The following is a 12,533-nucleotide window of genomic DNA, read 5'->3' on the forward strand; positions in this document are numbered from 1 at the left end:
CATTTTTCTTTTAATTGCTGTAAAAAAAAACTGATAGGAAAAACATCAGAACTAACAATGGGGGTAAATGGACATATATTTGTATAAGAATCTTACATTTTCTGTGAAAGGATAAAATATTAATTCTGATTAGGATGCACATTTGATCCCTAGAGAAATCAATATAAAGGCTAAAAAGTAAAGGCAATATACCATTAGAAAAAATAAAATGGAGTACTAAAAATATTTTAAATCACTCATAATTAAGGTAGAAATGAGAACGAAGGGTAGACAAGCATGAGACAAGTATATTTATAGACAAATAAAAATTTAATTATATATAATAATTGATAAGATAGTGCTAAGTTCTTACATGTCAATAATTACTTTAAAAGTAAATGGTTTAAATTCTCCAATCAAAAGACATTTAATGGCTGAAATGATTTAATAAACATGTGTAGGACTGTCTTCACAGCCTACAAAGTCCCTGTGACTGTCTTCCCCTTCATTGTGGGGCATCTCTGGCACCAGGGCATGATGGTGAGGATGGGCCAAAAGGACTCCTATATGGGTGATGAGGCCCAGAGCAAGATGGGCATCCTGACCCTGAAGTACCCCAGCCAGCATGGTATCATCACCAACTGGGATGACATGGAGAAGATCTGGCACCACACCTTCTACAATGAACTACACATGGCCCCCAAGCAATGCCCCATGCTGCTAACCAAGGCTACCTGAACCTCAAGGCCAGCCATGGGAAGATGACCCAGATCAAGTTTGAGACCTTCAATATCCCAGTCATGTAGGTGGCCATCCATACCATGCTGTCCTTGTACTCCTTTGGCCATACCACTGGCATCGTAATGGACTCTAGTGACTGGGTCACCCACACTGTGCCTATCTATGAGAGATACACCCTACTCCATGCCATCTTATGTCTGGATCTGGCTGCCTGGGACCCAATGGACTATCTCATGAAGATCCTCATGGATCATGGCTACAGGTTCACCACCACTGCCTAACAGGAAATCATGTGTGACATCAAGGAGAAGCTGGGCTATATTGCCCTGGACTTTGAGCAGGAGATGGCCACTGTGGCTTCCAGTTCTTCCTTAGAGAAGAGTTAGGAACTGCCAGGTGGATAGGTCATCACCTTTGACAATGTGCAGCTCTGCTGCATTTTGAGCCATCCTTCCTGGGCATGGAATCCTGTGGTATCTGTGAAACTATGCTCAACTTCATCATGAAGTATGACATCTGCAAAGACCTCTACACCAACAAGGTGCTGTCTGGTGGAACCACCATATACCCCAGTATTACTGATCAGAATGCAGAATATAACTGCCCTGGTGTCCAGCAAATTAAAAATCAAGATCATCATATATAAAATGGATTATTGAGCTTAAAAAAAGAAAGGAGATTCTGATATATGTTACAACCTGGATAAACTTTAAAGACATTAAGTAAAATAAGCTAGTCACAAAGGGTGATGTTGAATGATTCTGCTTATATGAAGAACCTAAGAGAGTCAAATCCATAAACATAGAAAGTGGAATGGTAGTTGCCAGAGGCCTGAGTAAAGGGGATGTAATGTATAATGTTTATAGAGCTTTAGCTGGGAACAATCAGATAGTTCTGGAGAAGGGTGGTGGTGATAGTCACACAACACTGTGAAAGTATTTAGTGTGACAGAACTGTACATTTGAAAATGGCAATAAAAAAAGCACTTCTGGGGAGATGGTGGAGTAGGAGGATCCTGAGTGCACCTCATCTCACAGACACAATGAGATAGCACGTACATATGTAGAACTAACTCTGAAACTGATGTGAAGACTAGCAAAACAGACTTTCCACAGTGAATTGTACAGAGGAGGCCACATCAAAAAAGTGTAGGAGAGGTGAAGACATGGTAGGAAACCTGTGTCTCCCACTCCCCTGCACAAATTTTGTCCATTCCCCAAATCCCCTTCCTTCTGGCAGCTATCAACTTGTTCTCTGAATTTACATGTCTAATTCTGTTTTTTTTGTTTATTCATTTGATTTTTTAAAAATATTAATTACATTGTATGGTATTTTTCTTTCCCAATTTGACTTAATTCACTAGCATAATATCCTCTGGGTCCATATATGTTGTCTCAAATGGCATGATCTCATTCTTTTCTATGGCTGTGTAATACACCATTGTATATATGTAGTACATCTTCCTTATCCATTTGTCTATTGATGAATTCTTAGATTGCTTCTATGTCTTAGCTAATGGAAATAATGTTGCATTAAACATAAGCGTGCATATATCTTTTTAATTAGTGTTTTTGTTTTCTTTGGGTAAATACCCAGTACTAGAATTGCTGTATCATATGGTATTTCTATTTTAAATTTTTGTGAGGAACCTCATACACTTTCCCTTGATGGCTGTACCAATTTACATTCCCACTAACAAAATATAGAAATCAAAACAGTATGGTACATGCACAAAAATATACACATATATCAATAGAACAGAATAGAGATCCCATAAGCAAACCCATGCATCTATGGTTAATTAATGTATGACAAAGGAAGCAAGAATGTACAATGGGGAAAAGAAAGTCTCTTCAATAAATGGCACTGAGAATATCATACAGTACATGTAAAAGAATAAAAACAGACAACTTTCTAACACCACACACAGATATAAACTCAAAATGGGTTAAAAACTTAAATGTGAAACCTAAAATTGTAAAATCCTATATGTGTACACAGGCAGTAGTTTCTCTGACATTGGCTATAGCAATATTTTTCTAGATATATCTCCCAAGGCAAAGGAAAGAAAAGAAAAACTATTGGGAGTACATCAAAAAATAAAACAAAGCTTTTGCAAAGCAAAGGAAACCATCAACAAAACAAAAAGGCAACTGGTGAATAGGAGAAGATATTTGCAAGTGATATTTCTGATAATGGGTTAATATTCAAAATTTATAAATAACTTATACAACTCACCCCCTCCCAAACTGAGTCCTATTTAAAAATGGGCTGAGGAGGGGTGCCTGGATGGCTCTTACTTTTGATTTTGGCTCAAGTCATGATCTTGGGGTGGTGAGACTGAGTCCCATACCCAGCATAAAGGCTGCTTAATATTCTATCTCTCCCTTTGCCCCTCCACCTTCTCAAAATAATGTGCAGAGAACCTGAATAAATACGTTTCCAAAGAAAGCATACAGATATCCAACAGACACATGAAAAGATGCTCAATATCACGTATCATCAGGGAAATGCAAATCTTTATCACTATCTTCTTGTCATTTTAATTATGTGTCTTGAGGTAGATCTTCTTGGGTGAATTTTGTTTGGAGGATTTCTGTGCCTCCTGGTTCTGAATATCTATTTCTTCCCCAGATTAGGAAAGTTTTCAGCTATTATATCTTCAGATTAATTTTTGGCCCCCTTCCTCTCTCTCTCTTTCACTTCTGGTATCCCTATAATGTGAATATTATTACACTTGATGTCATTACATTTGATATTATTACATTTGAGGATGATGACTTCCTTTAAAATATTCTCTTTTTTTGTATTATTTTTTTTTTCTTTTTGTTGTTTAGCTTGCTTGCTTCTCATTTACCTGTCTTCCATATAGTTGATGCACTCTTCTGCCTCCTCTATTCTGATATTAACTCGTTATAGAGTATTTTTTATTTCAGGTATTGAATTTTCACTCTGACGGGGTTTTTTAAAATATTTTTCTTTGTTAAATGGCTCATTGACATTCTCCACTCTTTTCTCAAGTCCAATGAGTATTTTTATGACCATTACTTTGAATTATTTGTCAGAAATATTGATTATCTCTATATCATTAGCTGTTTTGCTGTGTTTTTTTTTTCTTGTTCTTTCATTTGGGATGTATTCCTGTCCAATTTGTCTAACTCTTTATATTTGCTTCTATGTAGTAAGAAAGTCAGCTATATCTCCTAATCTTGAAAGTGGTGGCATTTATGAAGAAGTGCTGTGGTGACCTGTAGCACAGTGACCCACATTCACCAAAACCAGGCACTCTAGGGGTGTCTTCTATGTGTGTGGGTGTGTGTGCCCTACTGTTGTGGCTGAGCCACATTTGCCTTTAGTTCAACTGGTTGTGATGGCCCACTTTTCCAGTTTTTTTTTCCACTTTTCCAGTTGTGAGCACACCAGGCAACATTTGGATTCTATGCTGTTAAGAAGCCAATCTGTGAACACAGCAATCTTATAGTTGGGCAGGGTCAACTGTTAGACAAGATACCTGCCTTCATCTCATAAGCGGAGGATGCAGTTGCACTGACTTGCAGGGTGCTTTCCCTGTGTTTTCCCCTGAGAAACTTATTGTGGAGAGGGCATGTAATCAGACCAGATATCTGGCCCCAGTCCAAGACTGATTTGTAGGACACTTACTTCATTGCCAGCTATAAGATTTGGCTGTTGGGATTTTAGTGATCCCAACCATGCAGTGATGTATGGTTATTTTCCCCTCTCCACAGGGCAGAAGTCATTTTAGCGTGGTACAGGTCCTTGCTGGGGTTGCTTACAGGGTATATTGGTGTAGGAGATGCTTAGTAGGGATATCTCTAAGTGGAGTGTGTTTCATTATGCAGATCCACAGGACAGTGAGAATGCAAGATGTGTAGTGCTGGCAAGATAGGTGGAGAGTGTTTGTGCTGGTTCCTGCAAGTGTCTGACTATCTAGGCTGGGGGGTGGGAGAAAAATGGCACCTACCAGCACTTTTCTTCTTGGACAAGTCACCTAAAGATCCCTGTCCCTCCAGTGGACATTCTGAAATTACTAAATAGATTTCCTTCAATATACCCCAGGTGTTTTTCAAACTTCTGCTTCTATGCTATATCTCAGAGAAGTTGTTAGTTTTGCTGGCTGTTTAAGGGTAAAGATTGAGTCGCTTAATAGCCCTCCAGCTTTCCTAAGCCCATTAATTTTTAAAGTATCCGGAGTTAAACCCAGCTGATTGTAAAAACTTGTGAAGTTAAGCCTCACTGGTTCTGAAAGCCAAATGTTATGGAGACTCATCTTCCCAGTGTGGGACCTAAGTCTAGAATTCCTGATATAGGGTCTTATCCTCTCACTTTTCTGTGCTTTTGGTGTCCCTTTTATTTTTAGTTAGTCTTCTTGGGAGTTTGGTTTCCAACCACATCTCTACACCTCCTACCTTTTTTGATGTGGCCTCCTCTCTATGATTAACTGTGGAAAGTCTATTCTGCCAGTCTTCACATAATTTTCAGAGTTAGTTACACTGATATGGCAGTTATCTTTGTGTGTCCATGGAATGAGATGGGCTCAGGATCTTCCTGCTCTGTCATTTTCCCAGAACTCTCATATTTTCTTTTAATTTTAATAGTAGTCATCCTAATAGTTGTGATATAACAATGCATTTTCACTTTGATTTGCATTTCTCTGATGACTGATGTTGAGCATAATTTCCTAGGCTTGCTGGCTATTTGCATATCATCTTTTTAAGAACTTTTTATTCAAGTCTTTTGCCATTTTTAAATTTGTGTTGTTGTTATTTTTAGTTTTAGAAATTACGAAATTTCCTCAATGCTATTTGTTGCAGAGATGGTCATTTCCCCATTAAATGGTCATGGCACCCTTGAGATAAATTGACAAAATACACAGGAGTTTATTTTTGGAATTTCTACTCTATTCAATTTGTCTACATGTCTGATGTTATGAAAGCACTACACTTTTTTATTATTGTGGCATTGTAATTTTTGAAATCAGGAAATGTGATGTTTTCAACATTGTTCTTATTTTTCAAGATTGTTCTGGCTTTTCAGGATTCCTTAATATTCCATATGAGTTTTAGAATGATTTTTAATTTTATTTTGCAAAAAAAGACATTGGATGCTGATAGGGATTGTCTTGAATCTGTAGATTGCTTTGGGTAGAATAAACCTAATAATGACATTGTATTTTAACCCATAAACATGGATGACTTTCATTTTGTGTCTTCTTTAATTTCTTTCAGCCACAATTTGTAGTTTTCAGTGTACAAGTATTTCAACTCCTTGATAAGCTTTGTTCCTAAGCATTTTATTCTTTTTGATGCTTTATAAATGAGCTTTTATTATTTACTTTGCCAATTATTCATTATTAGTGTATAGAAGTCTGATTTGGGTGGGTTGATTTGCATACCACAACTTTGATGAGCTATTTTATTAGTTGTAAAGAGGTTTTTGTGGAATATCTAGGGTTTTGATAGAGTAAGCTGTGACAAAAAAGACAATTTTACCTCTTCATTTCCAATTTTGATGTCTTTTGTTTCTTTTTTTTTTTGTACCTTAACTGTTATTACTGTGAATTCCATTATGCTGTTGAATAGAAGTGGTGAGACAAGGCATCCTTGCATTGTTCTGATCTGAGAGGAAATATTTCAGTCTTTCACTATTGAGTATGATGGTAATTGTACGGTCTTTATTATGTTGAGGTACTTTCATTTTATTCCTAGTTCGTTGAGTGTTTTTTTTTTAATCATAAAAGGGTATTGAATATTGTCAAATACTTTATTCTGCATCAATTGAGATTATGATGTGATTTTTGTCCTTCATTAACATGGTTATTTCATTGATTGATTTTTCACATGTTTAACCATCCTTTCATTCCAGGTACAACTCACATTCTTTAATAGTATATAATCATTCTAATGTGGAGTTGAATTCAGTTTGTCAAGATTCTGTTGACAATTTTTGCATCAATAGTTATCACGGATATGGGTCTACAGTTTTCTTGTAGTCTTTGGCTTTGGTATCAGAACAATGCTGGCCTTATAGAATGAGCTTAGTAGTGTCCCACTTTGTTAATTATTTAAAGAGTTTCAGAAATATTTATATTATTTCTTTAAATACATGTAGAATTCGCCAGTGAAGCTGTATGTTCCTGCAATTTTCACTAATGGTAGCCTTATAAATTTTTTTAATTCAATCTCCTTACTCATAATGGGTCTGTTTGGCTTTTCTATTTCTTCAGGATTCTGTGTTGGTAGATTGTTTCTAGAAATTCACTCATTTTTTTCTAAGTTATCCATTTTGTTGGTGTAAAATGCCTCATCATATTCTCTTATAATCCTTTTCATTTCTGTGTCATGTTTTAATTTCCCCACTTTATTTAATTTTTTAATTTTTTTATTGGAGTTCAATTTCCCAACATATAGCATAACACCCAGTGCTCATCCTGTCAAATGCCCCCTTCACTGCCCAACACCCAGTCACCTCAACTCCCCCACCCACCTCCCCTTCCCCTACCCCTTGTTCACTTCCCAGAGTTAGGTGTCTCTCATGTTTTGTCACCCTCACTGATATTTTCACTCATTTTCTCTCCTTTCCCTTTATTCCCATTCACTAATTTTTATATTCCCCAAATGAATGAGACCATATAATGTTTGTCCTATTCTGATTGATGTATTACACTCAGCATAATACCCTCCAGGTCCATCCACGTCGAAGCAAATGGTGGATATTTGTCGTTTCTAATGGCTGAGTAATATTCCATTGTATAAAGATACCACATCTTAGACAGCAAGTAGATGGGTTTTGATTTTTTATCCAGTCTGAAACCCTGCCCCTTTTGATGGGATCATTACGCCCATTCATGTTCAGAGTTACTATTGAAAGATAGGAATTTTATGTTATCATGATCCCTATTCAGTCCCTGTTTTTGTGGATTGTTTCCTTGGACTTCCTCTTTCTTTTACAGAGTCCCCCTTAATATTTCGTGCAGAGCTTGTTTGGGGGTCACATATTCTTTCAGTTTCTGCCTTTCTTGGAAGCTCTTTATCTCTCCTTCTATTCTGAATGAGAGCCTTGCTGGATAGAGTATTTTTGGGTGCATGTTCATCTCATTTAGGACCCTGAATATATCCTGCCAGCCCTTTCTGGCCTGCCAGGTATCTGTGGAGAAGTCTGATGTTAACCTAAAACTTCTCTCCATAAAGGTTAGGGATCTCTTGTCTCTTGCTGCTTTAAGGATCTTTTCTTTATCTTTGGAATTTGCAAGTTTCACTATTAAATGTCCAGGTGTTAAATGGTTTTTATTGATTTTAGTGAGGGGAATCTATCTCCTGGATCTGAATGCCTGTTTCCTCCCCAAATTAGGGAAGTTCTCAGCTATGTTTTATTCAAGTACACTTTCTGGTCCTCTGTCTCTTTCAGTGCCCTCTGGAACCCCCATTAAATGTAGATTTTTCCTTCGAGGCTGTCATTTAACTTCCTTAACCTATCCTCATGATCCTCTAATTGTTTTTCTCTGTTTTCATCAGCTTCCTTCCTTGCCATCAACTTGTCTTCTATGTCACTCACATTTTCTTCTACCTCATTAACCCTCATCATTAGGACCTCCAGTTTGGATTCCATCTCATTTAATTGAGTTTTAATTTCAGCCTGATTCGATCTAAATTCTGCAGTCATGAAGTCTCTTGAATCCTTTATGCTTTTTTCTAGAGCCACCAGTAGCTTTATAATTGTCCTTCTGAATTGGCTTTCTGACATCGAATTGTAATCCAGATTTTGTAACTCTGTGGGAGAGAGGACTGTTTCTGATTATTTCTTTTGTGGTGATTTTTTCCTTCTAGTCATTTTGCTCAGTGCAGAGTGGCCAAAAACAAGTTGTACTGGAAAAAGGAGAAAAAGAGAGAGAAAAGGGGGTGACGAACATAAAACAAAAAACAAGGGGTGTATCCTCTGATTCTACATACTGTAAATCCCTTGACTTCCCCCTGGAACTTTCCAGTGCTGCTTGGTCAATAACTTGCTTTTCCCTTGTCCTTCCAGCTGGTCTGGGGGAGGGGCCTGCTGTGCTGATTTTCAGATGTGTGCACCTGTGGGAGCTGCCCAGCCCCCTGCCAGGTGCACGGCTCAGTGGGAGCTGTTTATCCTGTGAGACCCCTGCTCAGTCCCAGGTACAAGGTGACACCAGGAGGAACAACAGTGGAGGCGGCCAGCTCTCGATCCCTAGAGTCAGTTCCTGCAGTAGCTACTGCAGTCTTTCAGTCCACAGGGGCCTGGATGCTCTGGAGGCGGGGGGCGCCGATCTGCACAGCTCAGGGCCACCCGGTGGCAGGAGCGTCCTCACTGTCCTGGGCCCTCCCGGCCTCTGCCCATCCCAGGGGGAGTGCCGGATCTTGGGTTGTGTCCCCCAGGGCCCTTGGCTCCGGGGTCTGCACCGCTGGAATCGCGCTCGCTGGGCCACGCAGCCCCCTCCGCACGGAGACCCCACCTGAGCTGCAACCGGAGCTGCTCCTGGGCCCCGCCGGGCTAGCGCTGCAGCCCTTTAGAGAGTTCCTCCCGCAGTGTGTAGCGCACTTTCCCAGGGGTGCACCTCCTCTGCTAGTGCTCCTGGGAGCCTGAGGGCATCCCTGACCCTCCTGGGATCCTGCCGGAGCTCCCTGTGAGCGCTTTTCTGTCCAGGAATATTGGTAAAGCTCCTGCTTCTCCGCGACTGTGCTTTCCTGTCCTGGGGGCACTCACCACCTGGACTTGGCCCGGCTCCTTGCAGGCCCCTCCCCCTTGGATGCTTTTTTATTTATTTTTTTCCGTCTTCCTACCTTGAGAGAAGCACAAACTCTTCTCACTGTAGTATTACAGCTGTTCTCTCTTTAAATCTCAGATCAAATTCGTAGGTTTTCAGGACAATTTGAAAGTTATCTAGGTAAATTGGTGGGGACAGGTGACTAGGGGACCCTACTCCTCTGCCATCTTGTCCCACCTCCTCTAATTTCCCCACTTCAACTTCTTATTATACTTACATGAATCTTTTCTCATTCTTCTCAGTTAATCTAGCTTAAAGACTTGTAAATTTTATTGATTTTTTTCAAAAAATTAACTGCTAATGTCATTCATTTTTTCTATTGTTTCTTTTTTTAATAGAGAAAGTTTATTTATTTATTTATTTATTTATTTATTTATTTATTTAAGGAGACAGAGAGAGAGAGAGAGAGAGAGGCAGAGACACAAGTAGAGGGAGAAGCAGGCTCCATTGTAGGAAGCCCAACATGGGACTCGATCCTGGGCCTCTAGGATCAGTCCCTGGGCCTAAGGTGGCACTAAACCACTAAGCCAGTGGAGCTGCTCTTTCTATTGTTTTCTAATCTCTATTTTATGTCTGTTCTAATCTTTATTATTTCCTTCCTTCTGTTAGTCCTGAGGGTAGTTGGTTCTTTTTTTTCTAGGTTTCTGCAGGTATTAAGTAGGTTGTTGATTTGAGATATATTTTTTCTTTAATGTATTTATGTACAGAGATAAATGTCACTCTTAGGACTACCTTCAACAAATATCATAAGTTTTGGTATGTTTGTGTTTTTTTTTGTTTGTTTTTTAAAGATTTTATTTAGTTATTAATGAGAGACCCAGAAAGAAGCAAAGACACAGGCAGAGGGAGAAGCAGGCTCCCCATGGAGAGAATGATGAAGGGCTCAATCTCAGAACCCTGGGATCAGGGCTAGAGCCAAAGGCACATGCTCAACCACTGAGCCACCCAGGCATCCCAGGCATGTTTGTATTTAAATTTTCATTTGTTCCAACTCTCTGAAGAAAGTCCATGGTATTTTGATAGGGATTGCATTGGATGTGTAAATTGCCCTGGGTAGCATTGACATTTTCTCAATAATAATTCTTCCAATCCATGAGCATGGAATATTGTTCCATCTCTTTGTGTCTTCTTCAATTTCTTTTAGAAGTGTTCTGTAGTTTTTATGGTATAGATCCTTTACCTCTTTGGTTAGGTTTATTCCTAGGTATCTTATGCTTTTGGGTGCAATTGTAAATGGGATTGATTCCTTAATTTGTCTTTCTTCAGTCTCATTGTTAGTGTATAGAAATGCCACTGATTTCTGGGCATTGATTTTGTTTCCTGCCACACTGCCTAATTGCTACACAAAGATAAACTCAAAATGGAAGAAAGATACAAATGTGAGACAAGAATCCATCAAAATCCTAGATGAGTACACAGGCAACACCCTTTTTGAACTTGGCCACAGCAACTACTTGCAAGATACATCCAAGAAGGCAAGGGAAACAAAAGAAAAAATGAACTATTGGGACTTAATCAAGATCAAAAGCTTCTTCACAGCAAAAGAAACAGTCAACAAAACTAAAAGACAACCTACAGAATGGGAGAAGATATTTGCAAATGACCTATCAGATAAAGGGCTAGTATCCAAGATCTATACAGATCTTATTAAACTCAACAGCAAAGAAAAAAACAATCCAATCATGAAATGGGCAAAAGACATGAACAAAAATTTCACAGAGGAAGACCTAGACATGGCCAACAAGCACATGTGAAAATGCTCCGCATCACTTGCCATCAGGGAAATACAAATCAAAACCACAATGAGATACCACCTGACACCAGTGAGAATGGGGAAAGTTATCAAGGCAGGAAACAACAAATGTTGGAGAAGATGTGGAGAAAGGGAAACCCTCTTGCCCTTTTGGTGGGGATGTGAACTGGTACAGCCACTCTGGAAAACTATGTGGATGTTCCTCAAATAGTTCAAAATAGAGCTACCCTACGACCCAGCAATTGCACTGCTGGGGATTTACCTGCAAGATACAGATGCAGTGAAATGCCAGGACAGCTGCACCCCAATGTTTATAGCATCAATGTCCACTATAGCCAAACTCTGGAAGGAGCCTCGGTGTCCATTGAAAGATGAATGGATAAAGAAGCTGTGGTCTTGTATACAATGGAATATTACTCAGACATTAAAAATGATGAATACCCACCATTTGCCTCAATATGGATAGAACTGGAGGGTATCATGCTGAGTTAAGTAAGTCAATTGGTGAAGGACAAACATTATATGGTTTCATTCATTCAGGGAAAATAAAAAATACTGAAAGGGATTAAAGGGGAAAGGATAAAAAATCAGTGGGAAATATCAGAGAGGGTGACAGGACATAAGAGACTCTTAACTCTGGGAAAAGAACAAGGGGTAGTGGAAGGGGAGGTGGGCGGGAAGATGAGGTACCTGGGTGATAGGCACTGAGGTTGGCACTTGACGGGATGAGCACTGGGTATTATAGTATATGTTGGCCAATTGAACTCTATTAAAAAATACAAAAAAAGTTTTCAGTTGTCTCAACGTATTTTCTAATTTCCCTCATGATTTACTTGACCTACTAGCTGTTTCAAAGTGTTTTGAATATTTTCCACTTATTTTGGCATTTTCCAATTTCCCTTTTCATATTTATTTCCAGTTCCATTCGTTTGTGATTGGAAAAAGGTTCTTTATATAATGTCTCTTTTATTAAAAGATTTGAGACTTTTGGGGGGCCTAACATGTATATCCTGGAGAATGTTGCATGTACACCTGAGGAGAATTTATATTCTACTCACATTGGGTATTCTGTATATCTGTTGAGTCTCTTTGGTCTATGGTGTGATTCAAGCCCTTTGTCTATTTATCTTCTGTCTGGTTATTCTATCCATTACTGAAAATTGGGTATGGAGATTTCCTATTATTATTGTATTCCTACCTATTTCTCCACTCATATCTGTCAATAATTGTTTTATATATTTAGGTGCTCTGATGTTGAGT

The 12,533-nt window shown here is 38.8% G+C and overlaps 1 pseudogene; it reads left to right on the plus strand.

The window, feature by feature from the left end:
* Positions 1-501: 501 nt before the first annotated feature.
* Positions 502-1,358, plus strand: LOC112649075 (actin, cytoplasmic 1-like; annotated as a pseudogene).
* Positions 1,359-12,533: the final 11,175 nt, after the last annotated feature.

Source organism: Canis lupus, chromosome X (assembly GCF_003254725.2).
Source record: "Canis lupus dingo isolate Sandy chromosome X, ASM325472v2, whole genome shotgun sequence".
In the NCBI taxonomy this organism is placed as follows: domain Eukaryota; kingdom Metazoa; phylum Chordata; class Mammalia; order Carnivora; family Canidae; genus Canis; species Canis lupus.